The sequence below is a fragment of the Parasteatoda tepidariorum genome, chromosome 2, assembly GCF_982258835.1.
Source record: "Parasteatoda tepidariorum strain Cologne lab strain chromosome 2, Ptep-v5.0, whole genome shotgun sequence".
Lineage (NCBI taxonomy): Eukaryota > Metazoa > Arthropoda > Arachnida > Araneae > Theridiidae > Parasteatoda > Parasteatoda tepidariorum.
The window spans coordinates 25,295,956-25,318,992 of NC_141756.1; the positions used below are offsets into that span (position 1 = coordinate 25,295,956).

Below are 23,037 nucleotides of genomic sequence, written 5' to 3' on the forward strand. Positions count from 1 at the left end.
GGCAAATGGCCTCCACGGCTTTGCTGGCACCTCTGCACTCTTCTGGCGAAACTTTTCATGACCTTTGTGCAATTCGTCTGAATTTCGTTGATGCAGAGTTTAATTTCCCTTTGCAATGCGCGGTTGCTTATGGGCTTGTTGACATAGATTTTTGACTTCAAATAACCCCATAAAAAGAAATCTAATGATGTTAAATCACATGATCTAGGGGGCTAATTCTGATCACCGAAACAAAAGAGTACACGACCAGGAAATGTCTCATGCAGTAATTGAATTGTTGTAATTGTTAAAAACACGTTGTTGTATCGTATGACTCTCCATTTCTACTAACCTTGAACACTCAGCTGTCAAATTGTTCTTTTTTCAGGGTTGCCAACAATTTGCAGCAAAAATGGCAGCAAATTCAAATATTGCGTTTATTTTGGGATACCCTTTATTATGCAAAAAACATGTTTTTTGAACTTCCCATCAAAATAAAGATGAACAACATTCTGCATCAATTGGTATTGTAACGCAATTTTTAAAAAAAAAATAGTTAAACGTTTTATCGAAATATTCGTGAAAGCAAAAACCAGCTGACAGGCGCATACCAATTTCACGTAGATTTCTATCCAATCAAAAATGACTTGAAATAAGATTGAAGTGATTTGATTTGATTTGTTCATTTACGTCGCACTAGAGCTGCACCATGGGCTATTGGCGACGGTCTGGGAAACCTCTCTGAGGATGATCCGAAGACATGCCATCACAATTTTGATCCTCAGCAGAGAGGATGTCACCCCTGCTCCGGTAGCCCGACGACCTACACGCGGAGTCGAGCACTTTACGGTAGAACAGTTTAACGAGGACCAATACCTCACACCCTTGGTCCCTACGTGGACTAATCCAAGTGGTCACCCACCCGCACACTGACCGCAGCCAGTGATGCTTAACTTCAGTGATCTGCTAGGAACCGTGTCTTAACGATCAGTCCACTGCGGGACAAGATTGAAGTGATTTTACCATATTCGTGGATAAACATAACGCAACTGTAACCGAGATCAAGTTAATGGCGGACGACCGGCGTATTTCAACTAAAGACACATCAATCGAAGCAAAAGCACGTGAAAGTTAAATCCAATTTTTATATTTGGCAAGGTAAGTGCAATGTACTAATTATTGTTTTTACAATATTATATTTCTGTTTAGAAAGCATCATGCTTTTAATACGAAATTCTTGATTGAGCATATGACTTTGGACGGGTTGTTTATCTTATTAGATTTATAATTTCCTTCGTTTTTATTTACTTCCCGAAAATACGTATTTTAAAGTCGTCGCTATAAAAATATCGGTTAAACAGCGTGATTATTACAATTTTGAAGAACTAAAGCTTTGAAATAAAATAAAATATTTCTGTTTCCTTAAATCAGCATTTTGTATAGCTAAGTCATTACAAAAGGAATATGAATGTTGTGTTTTTACCCATATTTTAGTAATTTTTTGTCTTACTGTCAGTTCAAGGCACAAATTATGCGATAAATTAGTATTTCGAAAAAAATTATGCTTTCTTTCTTATATTTTAGTGTACAGTACTTAACAAAAGCAACCATTTAGAATGCATTTAGTATTTCTTAAAATTTAAAAAGCAAGTTTAATTATTTAATTATATTTTAATGAAAGCTAATTATTAATTCTTTCATTATTATCTATAATTCTAATCATATAGAGTTATTACGGGTAGAATCTCAGATGACAGAAAAAAGCGATTTTAAAAGTGGAAGACAACACCAAAATAACGGGGCACTATTGTCGCTAAAAACTAAAGAAAACAAGAGTATTCAAAACAAAATCAAGCATTCCGGTAATGAAAATAATTTTTAATCACACATAAAAGCATTAATATTAAATGATAACAAGCATTATTGTTATAAAATACTTGACTACAAATTATTAATATGTGATAAACTATTGTTCTTTAAATTCCTCTAAATGAAGCAGATTTAAAAACGATGTGTTTTTGTTCAATTAGTTACTTAGAATTAAAAGTATAATGAAGAAAAAATGTAACCTTATTGTTAATATCTCTTTTTTTTCTCCCTATTAAGCATTTGTTCTTTTACAATTTAGATAAGTCTACAATAGAATGAACAATTAATATAGGCAACTACATGTATCACATACTGAGAATTATTATTAAAATAGATTTGATTATGAGTTAATAATGAAAGAAATGGAAGGGTGATTATCAAGATTATATTAAAAACTCGAAAATATTTATTTTCTTGAATTAAGCCTAAAATCTTAGTTGGATTTTCAAAACTAATAAAACTGTTTCAGTTGAGCAAACAGAATTATAAATACAAAATTGTCATCACATCACCCTTTAATCTTTTTAATATTTCAACATATAAAAATTCCAATAGGTAGAGAAAGTTTGTAAGAATTAGAACCAACTTATTATACCGTCAGATGGGGTGACTTTGTGCAAACTGTCATTTTTTCAATTTTTACGTCGTGCCATCTAGGGGTATTTTTAAGCTCAGTATCAACTAACGAACTAATGGTTTACCAAGAACTGGCAATGTAAACATCATCGTTCTTGGAAAATTGTGCGCTCAAGTTACAAGCAGTTTCAAATTTTTTAACGTCACAAAATCGGAGGCTGGAAAGTCTGCTCAGTTGAAGAAGTTCTAGTTATCCTGGCCCGGAAGGTAGGTTATACTTTAAAAGTCTTATCAATTGAGATAACAAATCGTGCATAATTTTTTGTTTTTAATTATTATAATGTTAGTAATTGAAAAAAATGACAGTTTGCACAAAGTCACCCCTCGTTGCACACAGTCACCCCATCTAACGGTACATAATGTTTTTTAGTCAACTTAATAAAAAATGTTTTTACTAATGCATATTATTTATTAAATATCAATAAATTCGTGAAATTTACCACATTCAACGTTTAACTACAATTGTAGTACTTCTTACAGCACCACTACATAGATAGAATATAGCACCAAGCTTCATATTATGTTGGTTACAGCTAAATTGACACCAATTATTTAGTCAGACGTTGAATCCTATTTTTAACAGTGCACGAAAGCAAGGTAGTAATAAAACATGTTAAACATACTTATTACGTGCTTCCTTGCTGTAATACAACGGCAATAAAAAACGGTGACTATTTTTGCTTTAAGTGTTAAAGCAATTTAGCATTTTATTGAAAGTGTTTCTAATTAAACACCCTTGAAGTGAAAGATCAGTCCTCGCGAAATAATTTTGAATCCCAATAAGAAACTTTGAGCTACAACAGAATCAACACTGAAAGTAATTTAAGTGATAATATAAAACTTAAATTCTAAAGACTTAGATTAATTTAAAATAGATCTGAATAGATAGGTTTTCTCTAGGCACAACAGGAATAAAATACTTAAAGTGTCTCTTTCAGGAAATATATTGGTATCTTAATTAAAGCAGTTAGATTTATTCAGGCAATGCATTTGATTTCAATGTGAAGAAATTAGACTGCTAAATAGTTTTAAGTTCAATGTTATACAAAAGGAAAATCTTCAAAAAAACACTATAAGCGAACTTAACCATAAAAATTATAATGATTGACGCAATATATACTAGACTAATTTTTGCTATAGATAATAATTATAAATTTGAAGATTAATATCAGTGCTCTAGTATCAAAATCTTGGCCAAAGAATACGTGCTCTTTGTTCTCCAAGGTCAAAATAATTTTAGCATCACAATTGGAAACCCACAACTGACGTAGGTAAATACGTCATCACATTGTAGGTAAATACGTCATCGTTTGTCCATTCAGAAGCCAATCAGGCTCGATATAAAAGTAATTACATTTGGTTAAACGAATTTTAAAATTGTGTGCAAAAATTATCAATTTGCTGAAAAACGTTTCGAATTTTAGTGATATACACAAAAGGCGAAATTGACCTTAAAGGATAAAAATTCTAATTAGTTTCCTGACTAAGTTATTGGAACAATATTTTCCGGAATGCTCATTATTTAAAGATCGAGAATCTAAATCCGTTTAGAAAAGTACGTTTATTCAGAGAAAATATGTTTCTGTGAATAGTTCTGCACCTTAATAGTAAGCAGTTATTGGAAATTGGTTTAATATAACTGTAGCCCAATATTAGAAAATGTTACCTGATAAATTTATGAAATAAATATCAAGTAACCATTTTTAATCATTTTAGTTTTCTCTATAAGAATTAAAATTTATAAATGACAGAAAGTTCAAATCTATTAAAGTTAAAAAAAGCTTCAAAAAATACCAATTGATTATAATTTCTTAAATTCTGGGTACTGAATTTAATATTTATCTATATGTTTTTGAGCTTACTGATTGTGTAAATTATTTTTTTGAGCTTAAAAATACATCCTTTTTCAGATTTTTATTGATATTAGAATAGTATCATCAATTGATAAACAAGATAGCCATAAATCGATGCATTTTGTGTTAGTTTCATTTGACTTTAGTATTCCTTAAACTGCCGAACGGCCGGTGTTGGGGGCAGGGAACTGTCCTTGTATTAGAAAGGTTCTGAGTTCGAATCCCGGGCAAGGCATGGATGTTTTTTCCTTCTCTGTACTATCTGCCCTCACTGTGGGAGCGACGTTGGCCCACCTAATATGGTGCCCCTGAAAGAGAGGCCAACACAATCGCCCTGTATATACCTGAATTGACGGATGCTGACACAGGTTGGCATTGGAAGAAAAAAAAAGTTTTCATTAAACTATTTTCGAATCCGTTCGAGTTTATTACATAACTTTACTTTTAATTTATTGTCTCTTATCTCCACTATATTAAATTTGAAAAAAGTAAAGCATTCCCGCAACAGTCTTTTTCCCTTAATTATTGTTACTTATCATCGCTATGGTCAATTTAATTTAGAGTTTAATACCACAAGAGCGGCACATAACTGCACTGCGCCCAACTCAAACAATTAACATTCTTATTCTTATAATAACAATTTTGCTATAATATTGTCATTATTATAATAAAAAATAATTACTTTATTGTTCTAAAAGAGTGAGATCTATTCAGAAAACTTTGAATTGATTTTGATTGATGTCTTTTTTTTTTAAATTGACTGTTTTTAAATATGTAGTAGCATTATATTTAAATAAAACTATTTGTGCTTTGAACTTGTCACTTGAAGTTTTTAATACTAAATCGACAATTCTTTTTAAAGTAAATGTTAATAAACGATACCAAATGTAAATGAATAATTTTTGTAATTTATTTATAATATTTGTTTTCAGGAGACTTACGTAATGACGTAATTTTTATGTATTCGTGTTAGTTTTTCTAGTCACAAATCATCCAATTTAATTATCTATCCATTCTATTTACTAATTATTTTGCTGGTTTATTTTTTTTTTATATTTTGTACGATACTAAACTATTAGTAAATTATTCTTAAGCTCTCGTAGAGACAATAACTATATTTAATATTAGTGAACTTTAATGTATTTGAATGTTTATTTAGACAATGCACATTTCTTTTTCACAATTAATTTGTATTTAAATCGTTTATACAAAATAATTTAGTTTTGTATTTACTACTTTTTTAAATTTATTATCATTATTCGAGTTATCGTTTTGAAATAATTCGAAGCTTAATAGTCTTTTTAATTTCCAAAAATTTCATTTCCGACATTAATTTTAAAAAATATTTGAACGAATTATATGATAGAATTACATCATATTTTAATGAAAGAATAACTTTGTTCTTCAGAAAATATTTGAAATGAGTGCTCGATTAAAAGAGAATTGGTAACTGTTTATTTAACGTAAAAAATATATTTTTTAAAATTATCTAAAATAAAATATTTTTACATATATATTAACCATAATAAAATATTTGACAATCGAAAGAATTCCGTTCAATACGTTTTTTTTTTCATTTAGTTTCTGAAAACACTTAAGTTGACTTAAGTATTAACAACTCATTATTAATATAAAATATAGTATTAATAGTATTTAGAACTCAGTAAAAAAGAGTGTTTTGAAATTGAATGATTAATTTTTTTTTACGTTATTTTATAAAACGTAGGGGAGAGTGGGGTCAATTGTAACAGGGTACGATTGTAACAGAGCAACAATTTCGAGTGTCGGGTTCTAGATTTGGTTCCTAGGCGGCGCACAAGGCGTATTTAATAAATCTACATGTACACCCCTGCTGGCAACCATTTTTATGCACTTTTTAAAGAGCTACATCACTAAAGATATTTTCACGCTACGTAAGTACTTTTTTTGGTATTAGAATATTATATTGTAACAAAATAATTTTGTTTAAAAAAATAAAAATTATTAACCGAATATGTAAATGGACACCTTAATTAACATTTCAATAAAAAAAATTAGTTTTGTTAATTAACTAGCATTGTTTTTAACAAATGAAGCTGAAAGGGCGTCTTGGGGACGATTGTAACAATAAGTAGAAGGACGATTGTAACAGTTGAAAATTAATAATCTTATGTTTACAAACACTTACTTAACTCTTTAAGAACCACCAATAGTTTCCTGCATCATTTATATTATGTTGCATGTGCATTATTTTATTTGTCACCTTTCACAGCATAAATTAAAATTTTTAACTTCTTCAAGTCAAAAGTTTAACCCTTTAGGTCTCTGCTCATTATTATTTTTACTCCTAAAATATCACTACTATTTTGATCAATAAAAAATATATCACAACTATGATAATATGTTAACTATGTTTCAGTTGAATTTATGAACTGTTACAATTGACCCCGTAAGTGGGGACAATTGTAACAAGTGCACGACTGTCAAAAATTGTTAATAACTAATATAATATCATTTAAATTAAGGTATTTTTTTCTAGTAGAGGAGAGTCTATTTAAACTCGTCTGTCAATTAATACTAATAATATATTGGATTTTTTTTAGTTAAGAATAGTTAAGCATAAAATGTTACAATTGACCCCACTCTCCCCTACAGAGCCTGATGGAATTCAGAAATGCATAAAAATTGGCTTTGCAATATTTTGTAAAAAGTTTAAAAGAGATAGAATAAAAATTATGTTTTTTTCATTTTATTTTGAGCGACTTATCTGAAGTCCCCTTACAATATTTAGCATTTATCTAATCACTTTTAGAGTGTGCGGAATTTGAGATTTTAAACCCGCCTCCTCCCCGCAATAAGAAATTCTCTGAAACCGAAACAGATCACTTGCTTCATCGTTGATTGGAGAAAAATGTCGAAATAAGTCGAATTTAAATATTAATGCCTCAGAAAAAAATCAAAATCTTCGAGTCCTATCATATGTTATTATTACAAATCTTTTCTGTTAATGTGTGAAAAGGGGGGCAAAAATTGCTAAAGTTTAGCTCCTGTGACTTGCTTTCCATTGAAACATCGTAACGGTGTTGTGTTTTTGGGTACAAAATTGGCAAAAACCTAACGAATCAAGGGGCAAGCGAAGTTACAAAATGGTCTAAGAAGATTTATGCAGGATGTCATCTCCTCCTTTTTCTTTGATATATGACCTTACCTCGCTATCCATTGTAGGCTTTACAGAATTGTTGACAGAGAGAAGGCCTTCGCACGGATTACCATAAACGAGAAATCCTATCTTTATGTAGAATTCCTAAGGCGTACGATTACCATATGCGATTGCACGTCAATGTAATTCACGCATTAGCGAGAAGTAACAGATAATTTCTAAACATTTGCCACGCGTTTATGGCAACTGCAAGCAGTGTGAATGCTGCCCTAATAGTTCAAACGTTATGACATTTTTCTTATTTTTTTCCATATCGAAATTTAGTAGTTTGAACATATACTGTACAGTTTATGGTTGTTACTTCTGACTACTATAGTAATCTATGCAAAGGTCTACTCTCTTCTAAGATAAGTACTATGGTGATGTGTGGTAGCTTCAGGAAACCCCACTGAAATTAAACATCAGGTTATCATGCGGACAGCCCACCTCACCTAATTTACAGGGAACTCATGCGCCACCAATCGATGGTGGATGAAATTTCTGACTATGGATTGCTATGCATTTCTTTATCCATCTGATATGCTCCACGTTTCATTGATGTTCGTAACTACATCTTTAAGACACCCTATATGTCTGTGCTAATTTTTGTAGCAAGTTATTTTACCTATGCAATATTCGCTTTATTTTGTTAGCCGAACGTTTCTTTTGGAGCATTCTGTAAAGCAATATTAAATACACACCCTCGAAAACAAATTCAGTTCCATGTTGAAAATTGGCGCCTTTAACCATTAACCGATACAATTTGTACTCTCTTCTAAGATAAGTACTATGGTGCCTTGCGGTAGCTTCAGGAAACCACACTGAAAGTATACATCAGGTTATCGTGCTGACAGCCCACCTCACCCAATTAATTTCCAGGGAACTCATGCACCACCAATCGATGGTGGATGAAATTTCTGACTATGGATCGCTGTGCATTTCTTTACCCATCTGATATGTTCCACGTTTCCTTGATGCTCATAACTACGTCTTTGAGACACCCTATATGTCTGTACGAATTTTTGTTGCAAGTTATTTTCCCCATGCAATATTCTGAACTCGCTTTATTTTATAGCCGAACGTTTTTTTTTTCTTTTTTCTTTTTTTTTTAACTTTCTGTAAAACAATATTAAATGCACACCCACTGAAAAAAAATCAGTCCCACATTGAAAATTGGCGCCTTTAACCATAAGCTGATATAAATTGTGGTGCAACCAAAGTGCGGTGTTAAATTGAACCATGTTGAACCATTGTACCATATCAAATTTTTAAGAAAACGCAAGATAAAAGGGTTCATTTTAGCAACATAATAAGGCTACAGCATATCTAATCGATATGGTTTAACGCTCTCTGAAATTTTTAGAAGTATTTCTCTTCTTTTATGTTCGTCAAATTCACATAGATTTACCAGGGAGCGGAGGATTTACTAAAACATATGTATATCAGCCTTATTTTGCCTCACAAATCTTAGCTTTTTGAAAGACAAATACTTTTGTTGATAAATTTGAAATATCATTTCTAAAACACAAGCAGAAGCATAAACAAAATAACAGAGAACACACGGAAGTCAATGTAAATCAATTTTCCTCCCACTTTACAAGACATTTTCAGGAGCGATGGTACGCACCAACTTTCACATAGAGGTAACTCTATTCCTACAGGACATAAAGCAACTTCAAGATTCCAGAATAAACGCTAGCCCGGGGTTCTTTACATGAATTTCTGATGAGGCAGGCATATTCCAGATTCGATTACTCTCTACCTTTAGACAAGATCTGGGTTTGCATCTGATCTGTCAATATAGAGAAGAAAAAATACTTTTTGACTAAATTTTCAATAAGCAAGGTAAAAGAATAACTCCCGTGGAAAACTTTTGTTGTTAGCTTGAGATGTTTGTACGTGCATGACTGATTTACCAGCATTTGAATTACATGCATAGGACCAAGCTGCGCAATTATTGGATTATTGAAAAAGTTTCATTTAGGATTCTTCACTCGCGGAGAATATTTTATTGGATATCCTGGCTTTTCGTAAGAATGAGACTTTTCAGATATTACTTAAATTAGTACAAAAAAGAGATTATTTCAAATATCTAATCCTAAAGTTTATATATTCTGAAGATGTTTTTTTTTTTTTTTAAAATTGATTTTATTTTGAATTTCTGAACAAAAAAATAAATAATGCATTTTACTTAATTGCTTTAAACTCAGAGATTTATTAAATTATCGTTGTTCATACACTAAAAATTTTATATACGAAAATTTCTATAGTAACTCAAAAAATGATAGTTTAACGATAAACAAAGAGCTTTGAAAACATCAATTTTTCTACGAAGGAACACGTGCTATTTTATTTTATGTATTTCAGCATATATATTGATTTCATGTGCTATTTATTAGCGTAATATCGTTTTGAAAAGTATATTAGCATAATAATTTTTTTTTATTTCCAATGAGCTGCACAATCGGTCTTGCCGATGAGCAGACCTAGTGCGTTCTCCTGAGGTGGTATCCACTCTTTCAGGACCACCACAATGGGAGAGATACCGTTGGTCATTTTAATTTGGACGTCTAGTTTCTGCCACACTAGATGGCAGCACCGAGACTCTATTTGGATGCTAAAGTGCACTAGGAATTTAATTTTGCCGGAAATGCCAAGAGTTAATAAGGCATTCCAGGGATCTTTTACATGCTGGCCGCTGACATGGCCGCTGAAGATTTTCTGCATCCCGAAAATCCGGTGTCTGGGCCGGGGATTATTAGCATAATATATATTAGCATAATATATATTCTGCAATTTTTTAAGTTTAGCTACGGATGTTTGGGTTTAAATGGTTTGAAAGTCGACCTGATAATTAGAAATTGATACGTGCTTCTTAATCGTACGGGTATGATTTAGGACTGGACTTTGATTTCATGGCTACTACGCAGCGTTTTAAACAAAATATCTTAAATGCCTTAAACTATAGTTAGCTAGCAAAAACACAAGTAGAACACAATACAAACAAAATCGCTTAACAGTTATATGATGTATGTTCAATGATCAGTACATTACTCTAATTTTGTCTACACAGGCTGTTCAAAAATTACATTCAAATCTTGTAAGGCTGATTCACTAGAATAAAAACTTATCTCAAGTACTCTCAACATTTATAGGGATTCTTTTTCGTGTACTTACATACAAAAAACAGACGTCATTTATCCGCTAAAGAATTCTTCTTTAGAAATCAAAAGTTGTAAGCTCTGTCACCAGGGAAAATGAAAAAGTCACAGTTTAAGTGCCTTACACTTGAAGCAATACGATGATTTTAACTATATACATAATCTTGCCTTGAAGAATTATCTGAGCTTTAGAACAGACGAATAACTTCGCAAGGATATTCACTAGGATCCTAATGTTAAAAAAATACGTGCTTAACAAGGTTTTTCGAAGCACAGTTGCCGAAAAAGAAATATTTAAAAAAGCCACTGTTTAAATGCCTTGCCCTTGAAGCAAAGGGATTATTTTAAACTATCTATACCATTTACCGTGAAGAATTATCTTGGCTTCGGAAGGGACAAGCAACTTATTTTGAGAGTAACTTTTTTGTTTTGACAACAAATTTTGAGAGTAACTTTTTTTTAAATCACCAATTTGGCGATATTTTGCCATCTAAATGAAAATTATCAAATTCGCAAGCTTATCTTCAGTTTTTGCAAATATTATGAGCCAAGATAATGCAATATCGGAGTAAATTTCTAAATCTTAAAAAATTAGACCACTATCGCTTTTCATCTACACAAAACTTTGACATCTCACCATATTGATATTTTGGATCATTTTACAGAATAAACATAGACAGCGCAGGCTTTAGATGGACTGAACTAGTCCTAACAATCATGAGTAACTGTAGCGAACTCACAGCAGTTACGAAAATAGCACATTAATTGCAAAAAAGCATAATTTCATATGACGACGTAGCCTTTGAAAACAGCCTTAAGAGAACACCATACTACGAGAAAAACCTTTAATTGCAAATTCCATTTCCCTTCCATAAGCAATTTAAAGTTAAGTTCTATCTCAAAATTTTCAAGACTTTTCACTTTGTAATACTTTGAGAATTTGGCGCAGTACAGCTTCTCTCGGCTTATGTGGCATTTCCAACTCAATTTTACTTGTATTATGATATAAATAACGTGTTGCATATACATTAGACAGTACTATACCTTAAAATATTTATATTAATTTATTAGTATAATAAAAACTTTTATATTATATAAAAACTGTATAAGCACTTGAAACAGTAATAGATATAATACATGACATATTTTAAACATCTTTACACAGAAAATGATTGAAGTAAAAATCATCAAAGAAGATATCTTCATCTAAAATAAAACTTGATTAAAGTAAAAAATATATTTACAACCAAAACAGTCAAAATGACAGGTAGAAATAAATCACCTTACTTTCAAGAAATATGATATTGTAAGCATTATCAAGAAATACAGCAAAAAAGTTTTATAAACATCTCTGTTCTTAACCCTGTTTGATTATGATCCAAGATAAAAATTTGCTTCTTTTGCTTAAAAAATCCCTCAGCCTGATTATCAACTTGCGTGACACGAAAACTTTGTTTTTCCAGGCACAAAAGTCGTTTATCTTCTCAAAACTTAAAAATCGATTTTTTTTTTCTGTACATCCCGATTCATATTTCTCCTCTTAAATCCAGTTATGCATATACAATGAAATTTATCGAAAAAGGCAGCCATTTTATAAATTTCTATTTATGCAGCTTTTTCTTCTTTAATATTTTAACTAGTTGCTTACTCAAATGTAAATATGTTTTCTTATGCGTTATTTTAAAGTTTCGATTTTCTTTTTTTTTAAAGCAGTCAGTAGATTATTTGACATATTTTTTTCCTTTTAATCCAATATCACAAGTTTCTCAGTCGAGAGTTATATTTCAACTGGAGATGATGGGCAAATCCGATTTTCTAAGCATCCGATTACAGGACGGAATAAAAGTTGTGTATTTCAGCAGCAAAAAGGCTGTAAATATATTTATTATTTAAAAGGGTTTTATATTCTATTTTAAAAAATTTTTTGCGTCATGCTTATGCTGTAGTTCAAAATTTAAAAAGTTCATAATTTTTTAACATTTAAAAGTAAAATAATACTGCGATTTTTGGTGGAATAAGTAAAAATGATACCTGGTTTAGAAGATCAAACACGGAACTTTACAAAGCATATAAAGAACCTGATGTCATTAAATTTACCGAAATTCAAAAGTTTAAATGTGCAGGTCACATTATAAGAATGGAGGATAGCAGGACAACCAAAAAAGTTTTCAGTGCCAGGTCAACAGCTACAAGAAAAAGAGGACGGCCAAACCTAAGATTTTCAGACTGCCTTGAAAAGGACCTACAAGTTTTAAAGATAATAAACTGGAGAACCTTGGCTAAGGGAAGAATGTCTTGGCATAGCCTTGTTGAGAAGGCCAAGGCCCATCCTGGTCTGTCGTGCCAATGAGAAGAAGAAAACTAAAATAATTTCTTTTTATGATTGTTTTTGAGGAATTAACATCCACCACTTTATATTGTATATAGTTAAGATATATTTATATATATTTATATAAAGTTAAGATATATTTTTCCCCGTTGCTCCCTAAAATGGGCACTCAGGTATAAATTTAGAGACTCGTCGGTGGCAAACAGACCCTCGAGTAGGGAATGTTTCGGCTACAACCAGCACACGCATGACCAAGGGACACAAAAAAGTCGACGTTTCGTGGTATTCATTAAGTGATATTCATTCGAGTATTCATTCGAGTGTCATGCGAATTCTGCTCCCTGTGCACACCGACCACAGTGCTGGCTCAAAATATCCTCAGTCGTTGATTGATCACGGGTTAGAATCCTCTTGCCGTTAAGCTAACCATGAAAGTTTATCGTGGTTTTCCTCACCATGTAACGCAAATGTGATTAGCTCCATGAAAATGTCCACTGCGAAAGCTAGTTTGTCCCGAGGATTGATCTAGGAAATTTTTTTGTTTTCTAGGTTGGGTTCAAAGTTACAAAGCTACGGAATTGAACATTTCTAATCGTAAACTCAGATTTGCGTCGGCTGTTCAACGCCGGCTGTGAAATAAAATAAAATTAAAAAAGCATGACCTATTTCAATTTTACAGTTGCAAATTTCTGATTTATAATTTTCATTTATATTACCTCTAATATATAATATGTACTCCACCTCAGTTATCTATGTCTACATCATCATCAAATGGAAAGTCTGGGGGACAAAGAATTCAAGGCAATCAAAGGTGATAGTATAGAATTTTTTTCCCTTATTTTCTAAAATTGATATATGTTAGAAATATATGAAGTTAAGAAATTTAAAATACACAAGCAGTATACTATGTTATATATAAATTCAAACAGTAGGAAAAATTTAATAAAATTAAAATATTTGAAAGATGATTTTAAGCAAAATTTACATATAATATGAAATTGCTTTGATTTTTTTTTCTTTTTCTTTAATAACAGTATAATTTCTCTTGGAGAGAATCAGTCACTGTTTAACAAAAGCTCAGCTTGATTAAAAACTTTTTTCACTTCAGAAATATACAAAATTGAACTAACCATCGATATGATGCAAGCGCTCAAAAACAGGCACCCATTTTCAAGACTTGTCAGAATAGCCAGAAGTTATTTCCTTAATATTTCCGTCTTACGCTAACACAATTTTTTTTACTTATTTTTTTTTTTTTTTTTAGATACAAAAATTAGAGTCGCGATAGATCGTTCGCCTTCCAATGATGCGAGCCTGGTTCGAATCCCAGTCGGTACGAATTTCGCATCCGGCTTCCGTCGACCACAGTGTTGACGTGAAATATCCTCAGCGGTAGACGGGTCATGGGTTTGAGTCCCCTTGCCATCAGGTTAGCCGTGGGAGGTTCTCGTGGTCTTCCTCTCCATGTAACGCAAATGCGGGTTATCTCCATTAAAAAGTCCTCCACGATGGCAAACTTTCTCCCAATACTAGATCCAGGAGTTTCCTTGTCTTCTGGATTGGGTTCAATATTACAAGGCAACGGAGTTGAACATTAGTAGTCATAAACCCATAAAATTGGGTCGGCTGTTCAATGACGGTTATAAAATAAAATAAAATACAAAAATTGACATTCCATCAAATAAAAATAAAAAAACTTGAATAGAGATGCTCTAAAAAGTCTAATTACATATTTTCGTTATTAAATTAAATGTTTAATAACTATTAATACTACATAAAGTACATTTTCTTCTTGTGTTATCCTATGGCTAGCAGCGAATGAGAAGAAGTATTTAATTATTATTTGATTTTGCTTCATATTTGCTACATATATTTTCTGCAGTACACGCTTCGGGAATTTTTTTTTAATTTTTCTTTTGAAATTGAAACAAAAATTCAACCGCTTGATATCATTTAATCATCTTGTAACTTTCTATGATGCGATGTCTCCATATTCTACTCAGTTCAAAACACCATTGTTATTGTTCTCTTATTTCATTAATGTCCAGATCATAGAATAAAACTCAAAGAAATGTTCAGTTGAAGAACATAAATTTTGCCAATGCTTTAAAAAAAAGTAAACACATAAACATTCTTGCCAAAAAAGTAAATAAAAGGTCATTGCACAGATCAGTTAAACGTTTACGTCTTTCACTGACTTCTTTAACTTTATTTTTCCGCGATAGGCTTATTCCGTCTTATACCAACTCATGATAGTGAAAATTTATCACAAAAAAGAATTTTTGTCTGGTACTCTGAGAACCTATTTACCCAGTATCTATATTAAAACTGTATATCATGGATACAGTTTTAATAGGTACCAAATATACTAATATATTTTGTACTTGTATTAGATACATATTAAACATTTTACATGCACATTTGATACACATTTAAACTGCACCAATTACCGTAATGTTCTGCGATATGATGTTCTAGTATTGTCTAGAACATCATATCGCAGCATGTCCTCCTTTAGACTTTGTGCCATTAAATCCTATATTCAATTCAATTCTAAAACATCAGTAGGGTCAATGACAGCTTAACGATTTTTAAGGTTCCCCTAAACAAATAAAAATCTTTCCTTCATTCATTTTTGCTTTTCGTACATAGTGTTTTTTATTCAAATACATCCTATTACTAAAATTAATTAAGCATCATTAACGTTAATTATAGTACGGACGACGATTTTTTACGCTTTTCTTAACTAATTTTGCCTTTAAGTTTATTAATTTATTTTATATTTTTTACATTCAATCTCCGTAGATTTTAAATTTTTTGGTTTCATGGAAACACTTTTTCAAAACATAACAGTAAATAAAATAAATGTATAATTGCAGATTACTTTAGAAACACTAATTTGGTGACGTAATCTACCTATTCAATCTTATTTCAATTGATCACCTAGTTCATCTGACATTACGAATAAAAAATAATTAAATATTAAAGAACTTTCAATAAACTCCTTTTTTGATCAAATTGTGCTATAGGTTAACAAACATCACTGGTGTTGACTTTAAAATATTTGAAAAAATAGAACAGTTTAATTTGAAACACTGGCCAATAAAAAAATTCCATTTTTCAAATGTCTCTTCTGAACGATCTTCTTGAAGTTTTTAAATGGATTTTAGGATGGCAGATAAAAATTACCCCTCTCACACACTTACCAAATTTTAGAACGCTAGCGAAAGTAGTTTTGGATTTATAAGAAATACACACAAACAGACAGACGTACACAAATTCTTTATATATTATTGTAGTTTATAACCTTTCGTTCCTTATTTAACCCCCATAGAAAAGTAATATCAACGAAAAAAAATTTTTTTTTAGTGACTACTTACGTTATGAAAGAGACCCATTGTTCAGATTTCCTTTTTCAGTAATTCAGGATCTTCGATATAATTATTATAGATTACAACTCTTCAATCCCAACGCCAGATGAAATTACTAATAATATACTATTGCGAGTTTGTAACAATTATTCATAACTATTAGATTAAGTTTTGTCCCTCTATAGCAATCACTCTATATGCTGCTGATGAAAATGGAAAATACTCAATATAAAAAAAAACACAAAATTTCAGAAAATTAAAAGCATTACCTTAAAGTTGCATTCTCTAAACACATTTATATAGATAGTTTCATCTAGTTTGATAAATCTCGTCTGTGATGATTTCTAAGAACGTAAAAAATTTTAAGATACTTCTTTCATTTTATTTTATTTTATACCCGTTGTAGAGCAGCCGACCCAATTTTGGGTTTACGACTTCTAATTTTCAACTCTGTAGCCCTGTAATTTTAACCCCATCTAGAAGACAAGGAAACTCCTGGATCAGTACCCCCAGAGGTATTGATTTGTCGTGGGAACATGAAGGACTTTGAGACTCGACAGATTTAACGTGCATATGTCACCATTTACTACACGGGGAGTCTTCGGCCGGTGAGGATCGAACCCACAACCAAATGGACATGGGCCTAGTGTCCTACCAACCAGGCTATCCTGACCCATGCTTCTTCCATTCTAAAGACCAGAAATTTCTTGAGGCAAGATGGTGTACACAATTGAAATTTTAGTTTTGCCTCAATTTTTTAAGAAGTTAAATTGCGCCCTTTTTTTTATTTATTTGTTTTTTTTTTGGGGGGGGGGAGCTTTGAAAAACACTACCAATTATATATCATGGAAAGCTGGAAAACTATCACCAAATTAGCGAATTATTAAAATATTAAAGAATTTATTTAAATATTTTAGCTATTTGTCGGTTTTAAAGAGCGCACATTACTTTTTAACGATATAATATAAGTAGCTTAAAATTAAAATTTGGTCTCGACTTTAAGGCATTCAAACTGTGACGTTTTTACTTTTATGGCGAAAGAGCTCTCCCTTTAATCACTCTGCGCCTATTTAATCACGCATTTGCATTAAAATTCACTCTATTGAAACTTTGTATCACAGCTAAGAAATTTTGATTCAATAAAACACCAAAATAAATCTTAATTTTGAGTGATCACCAAAATATTTTTAGAAAAATTCTTTTTTAAATATTCCACTCTTCCTAGCTGTTTGCGTTAACGCGATTCGTTGACAAGTTTCCGCGCACAGTGTATGTGTATTCAAATGAATTGGGAACTTTGTAACACAGTTCGTGAAGCAATATTCACATCCTCAAAGAAAACTAAGAAAAATTCTCTGCGATAGTGTAAGGTGACACCCCGATAAATCATGGCGTCGTCAGAATTCCTAATTCATCACCAGCTTGTCATCTCTGTATTATCTTATGATTTATATAGCTTTGAATTCTTTCGCTTTTAAAAGTAACTAGAGCTAAAAGTAACAGCGGTTGTAAATCAAAAATAGCGTTGTTATCTTTTAGTTTATATCAAACAAAGTCGATTCTTATCGGGGAACGAAGAAGTTATTAATCATTCCTCAAAATTTATTTAAAGCAGAAAGTTAAGTTTATTAGCTAAGTTTTAAGAAACTCGAAACCGTTGGTATCTTCAAGAAAATTATCTTTGAAATTATTGTAATAACTGTTTCAGACTCTAATTTTTCTTATCTCAGTTTCGCTTTAGTTGATGGTATTTTATATTAAATTAGTCCTAAGTGGCATGTAATATAATATAAATGTAATACACACGTTTGACTTTTCGAAATTTTATTATTTTCATATTGAAATATTTTAATAGTTATCTTATAATGCTATCTATAATAAATTTTAATCAATTTTCGTAATTCAGTCAATCATCAAAACTATTTAAAAACTCATATCTTCAGGAAAAACAATAGAATAGGAATATTCGCTGTTTATAAGAGGGGGAAATGAAGCTCAAGCTTTATGTTTTAGTAAAGGTGAAAAACTATATTTTTTCCCTTTTTTCTACTTTTTTTCCCTTTCATTCTTCTTTCCTCTTTATTTATTTATTTATTTATTTATTTTTTTTTTGTGTTTGTATTGCATTTCTTGTTTCTGTATTGCATGGTAAGGGAGAAAAATTATATTTTTCTACATTTTTTCTACTTTTTTCCCCATTTATTCTTCTTTCCTTTTCATTTTCCTCTTTCCGCATTGCTTTTTTTGTTTCTGTTCTCATGGTAAAAGTGAAAAACTGTAGTTTTCTTTTTCCTTTTCCTTCTTCTTTTCTTTTCATTTTTCACGTTTCTGCATTTTCCGATACAGCGTCGCGAGCTCATGATCAAGTGCAAAAATGCCCCGCCCGGAGATTCTCGCTACCCAGAAACTTGACCAAAAACGCTTTGAAAAAAGAGAGAGAGAGAGAACTTTTAGTTTATTTTCTAAATGGCATTACTACATTGAATCTGATAAAATATTGATGTAGCAGGATTCAGCCTGTAGTATTGTTATATTTTTCTTCATGTTGCATTTTGGTACTTGCCATAGCACAGAAATAATCATCCGTCTTTATCAATTACATTATTTCTCAAAACTGTATGCTATGCCAAACAGGAAACGGAATACCTAAATAACTTTTGATTCAACGATAGGGCATTGACATACTGAAATCCCTTTTTAAAGTTCCGATAGTTGCACGCTAAATATAATACTTAACTAGAGTAAACGATATTACAAATTTTTAAAACAACCACGAAAACGTACATTCCAGGAATAAACGTTCTATGAATTTTCCTTATTTGACAGATTCGAATTTTTTATCTGCAATATGAGGGGTTTGCAAGTCTAGAATATATAATTCCAATAGTTCAGACAGCAGAAAAACCGAAATTTAGAAATCCTATTTGATAGTTTTACTTCTTTACACACCTGTAATGTTTACTGGCTTAGAGCTCTTTTCAATTGAAAACGAGTTTAAGTGGAAGCCTTTTTTGAAACGTTTCGTAATATTAATTTATTTTTGATTCAATAGGTCAAAAGAAATCAGGTAAAACCACGATGCTATCCCCTGTGTAGCGTTGCGTTTGCATCCTATAGCACGAAATTATCACCCACTGCTCTAGCATGAAGGTGCGCGCATAATATCAAGAAAATCATCTCTATACACGTGAACATCTACCGTTCTATGTGGAAAGATATGCAAGTTTGTGCCTCCTCCCAAAGAGATACCATCCGACAGACATGAACTGCCGCCTTTGTGTGCATCTATTTCGATGGATGTTTGATGGATGGTACGGATTACAGGTACTCTCCAAATCAAACAACACCTACGATAGTTTTGGAGGTTAAAGCTGAACTCATCTGTGAAGAGAGCAGCCCTCCATAGATCAGTCGTCAAGTGGACATGCTGCTGCGTTCCCTTCAATGACGTGACATAAGTGGCACGTAAATGGCTGATGGCCTAGCAAACAAACCACGTTTGTGAAGCCTTTTACGCACGGTAGACGTTGACATCCCTTCAATGTTCCCTTCAAAGGAGTGACATAAGTGGCACGCAAATAGCTGGTTGCCTAGCAAACAAACCACGTTTGTGAAGCCTTTTACGCACAGAAGACGTTGACATTCCTTCAATGGTGAGACGTAAGAGGCACATAAATGTCTGATTTCCTAGCAAACAAACCAAGTCCATAAAGCCTTTCACTCACAGTAGCCGTTGACATCCAGTTTCCGATAGCTGTACTCAGTGAAAATCTGAGCTGACTTGGAATTGCTGTTCTATACTTTTGTGCACATAGCGATAAATGTCAGTCATAGGTGCTATTCGTAGCTGTTCTTAGATGAACTTTTTGAATGCTGAAGCTGGGGCTAGAAATTGTTGTCCATAAACCACAAAAGGATTCACTTCGAGAAATGATGACTAGAAAATATTGTAGCGAATTAGTTATCTCAAGTTTCTAATTTCATAAACACAGCGAAATTTGTAAGCTTGCGATTAAACATACAATTTTATGTTCATTGCAAATGACGTCGTTCCATTGCAGCACCACTAATTTAAATATTGCAGTTTTATTTGATAACATATTCGAATTTCATTAGGATAGCCTTATTTTTGGGAGAGCTATCACTATTTTTGCAATTTTTCCTTAATTTATTATAACCAGTGAACTATCAAAATTAATTAAAATGAAACAATTTAAGCTAATAGTTTATGTTGCAAAATTAATGTGTAAAATTGCATATAGTTAAACATTGCTTATAATAATAGAACTTTTCATGAGTTGACCGTACTACATGCCATTTTCGTTACGGAATAATCCTGAGAAAAGTTAATCATTATGTTAATAAGTTAAACATCTAAAACACCCTTTAACAACATTTAACTTTTAACTTTTTTCGTAAAACTATTTTTTTTTTTTTGCTTAATTTAATAAGAGTCACCGGAAGAGCGATGACCAATACAAATAGAACAAAATCGGAATTTTTTAAACTTTTTAATTGTATTGATATTGTTGATCTCATTTATAACGAGTAAGAATTGATCACTTGTCAAAACCCAGTGTTCGTTAGAAGCAAGTTCGCTAAAAAATCTCATACATACTTACTAAATTATAAATATAATACCTACTCTGTTTATTTCTGCACAGTAAAAAAGAAATTTGTTAATTTGCTTACAGTTGCCTTATTGTCTTCTTGTTCTGTTATAGTTCAGGACTCAAAAAACATCGTTATTTGCATTCTTGTTTTCGAAAAAAGTTTTATTTTATTTTATTTTATTTTATCATCGTCGTTGAACTGCCGACCCAAATTCAGTTTTATTACTAATGTTCAACTCCGTAACCTTGTAATTTTGAACCCAATCCAAAACACACGGGAGCTACTGGATCAAGTTTTGGGAGAAATTTCCGTTCTTGGAGGACTTTTTGATGGAACTAACCCGCATTTGCCTTACGTGGAGATGAAAACCACGAAAACCTCCCATGGTTAGTTGGATGGCAAGGGGACTATAACCCATGAACAGTCTACCACTGAGGATGTTTGATCGTCAGCATTGTGGTCGAGGCGACCCAGGTGTGGAATTCGTATCGAGCAGCCATCACTGTGATTCGAACCCGGTTCACCTCATTGGAAGACGAACTCTCTATCCCCTGGAGATTTTTCTGCATACTCAAAAGACGTTAAATGCTTTGAGAGTGGCTCAGTTTGAAATTCTTCTCCCCCATCGTTATCATCATTTTCTTAATTTTTTTTATTTACTTTAACTTGAATTTCAAGTACAATAAACGTTTCGAATAGATCTCTTGTAAAGGTTGGCATCAGCATTTCTTCAAACGTTCACTATCATTCTTATTTTGATCAAATGCGGTCACTAATTTTCTTTTTCTTTTAGAATGTTGAAACTGTAGTAGAAAAAAAAATATATCATACTTTTTGCAAATCCTTACGTCATTCTCTAAATCCCCAAAAATCAACTTTTTCGTCAGTTGATAAAAATGCTGGTTGCGACATTGCAAGATAAAGTTTGACCAACATACTCCACGAATACCTTGCAGTTTCGTGCATTATTTATTGTAATAATTTATATTGATTTATTGATTACTTATTTTATTTTCCTCATTCGAGAGGAACGAATATTTTGCTATTCAGTCATAACAGTAAAAGTGTGTAAATATTCTTATAGGGTTTCTGCATGAGCTATTGCTTGTGTAATGATAAGTCAATTGAAAATGAGACACTTACACGAAAATTTTGTAATAGCAAACAAATTAAAAATGACAAACAAATCTTGCCTCGAGCGAAATGCTGCTGCACATTCAACAGTAACAATTTCTATTTAAACAGTAACCATTGTTAATTTCAAATATTTGGCAGAACAAGTGAATTGTATTTAAAACTTCCTCAGACGACATTAAATAGAGCTTAAGGATGGATCTTCAATATTGAGCTCGTTAAATTTTGTTCTATTTTTCGTTTCCCCTCTCTCCATTTCTCTTTAATTGCTGAAAAGTGCAATAAAGCGTGTAAAGTCCTTAAAGACTTCGCTCTCTTACGAACGTTTATCAGACGATAAGTACTTCCAAACGATAGTTTCAGTCATCATTAGAAAGCCTTGAAAATATCGATTTCAAAATTCCTGAATTATCGATATGTAAAGGCAGGAAATTCTAATCGATTCTTCCACGTGACAACAGTGGACAAAGAAAAGTGATTTATGGGTTCTCAACCAACAGGCTTGCCATAATAAGAGAATGACTTGAATTGAAGGCGTTCTAATACCTATTATGTCAATAAACCTGCCAAAATCTCTCATTTTTTACTACTCTAATTTATCGTCTGCCGGTAGAGAATAAATGCCGTAAAAAAAGAGAACATATTCCAGACGACGGTATTCATGACGGAAAATGTAATCTTTTTTAAAATAAATAGTTTCGTATATCTAATTCCATAATCTACACTGTTATTCAATTCTTCGAATAGTGGGATTATATCCATTATTCATGAATCTGGCAAGGCCGTGAAAAGATAGTTTGGGTCCGAACATTACGTTCCATAATTCCTTTCCTAGAAAATGAAGTGCCGAGGAAAGTTTCAAATAGGAAAAAGGATTAATGTGTTAATTTCCTTCCATTCTATGCATGCTATT

The 23,037-nt window shown here is 31.8% G+C and overlaps 1 long non-coding RNA gene across 1 annotated transcript; it reads left to right on the top strand.

Annotated features, from left to right (window-relative positions):
- The first annotated feature begins 975 nt into the window (after positions 1-975).
- LOC147814857 (uncharacterized) lies at positions 976-19,644 on the top strand. The gene is made up of 3 exons (XR_015430749.1): positions 976-1,137; positions 13,752-13,816; positions 19,429-19,644. It is a non-coding gene; the product is annotated as an uncharacterized LOC147814857 (long non-coding RNA).
- Positions 19,645-23,037: the final 3,393 nt, after the last annotated feature.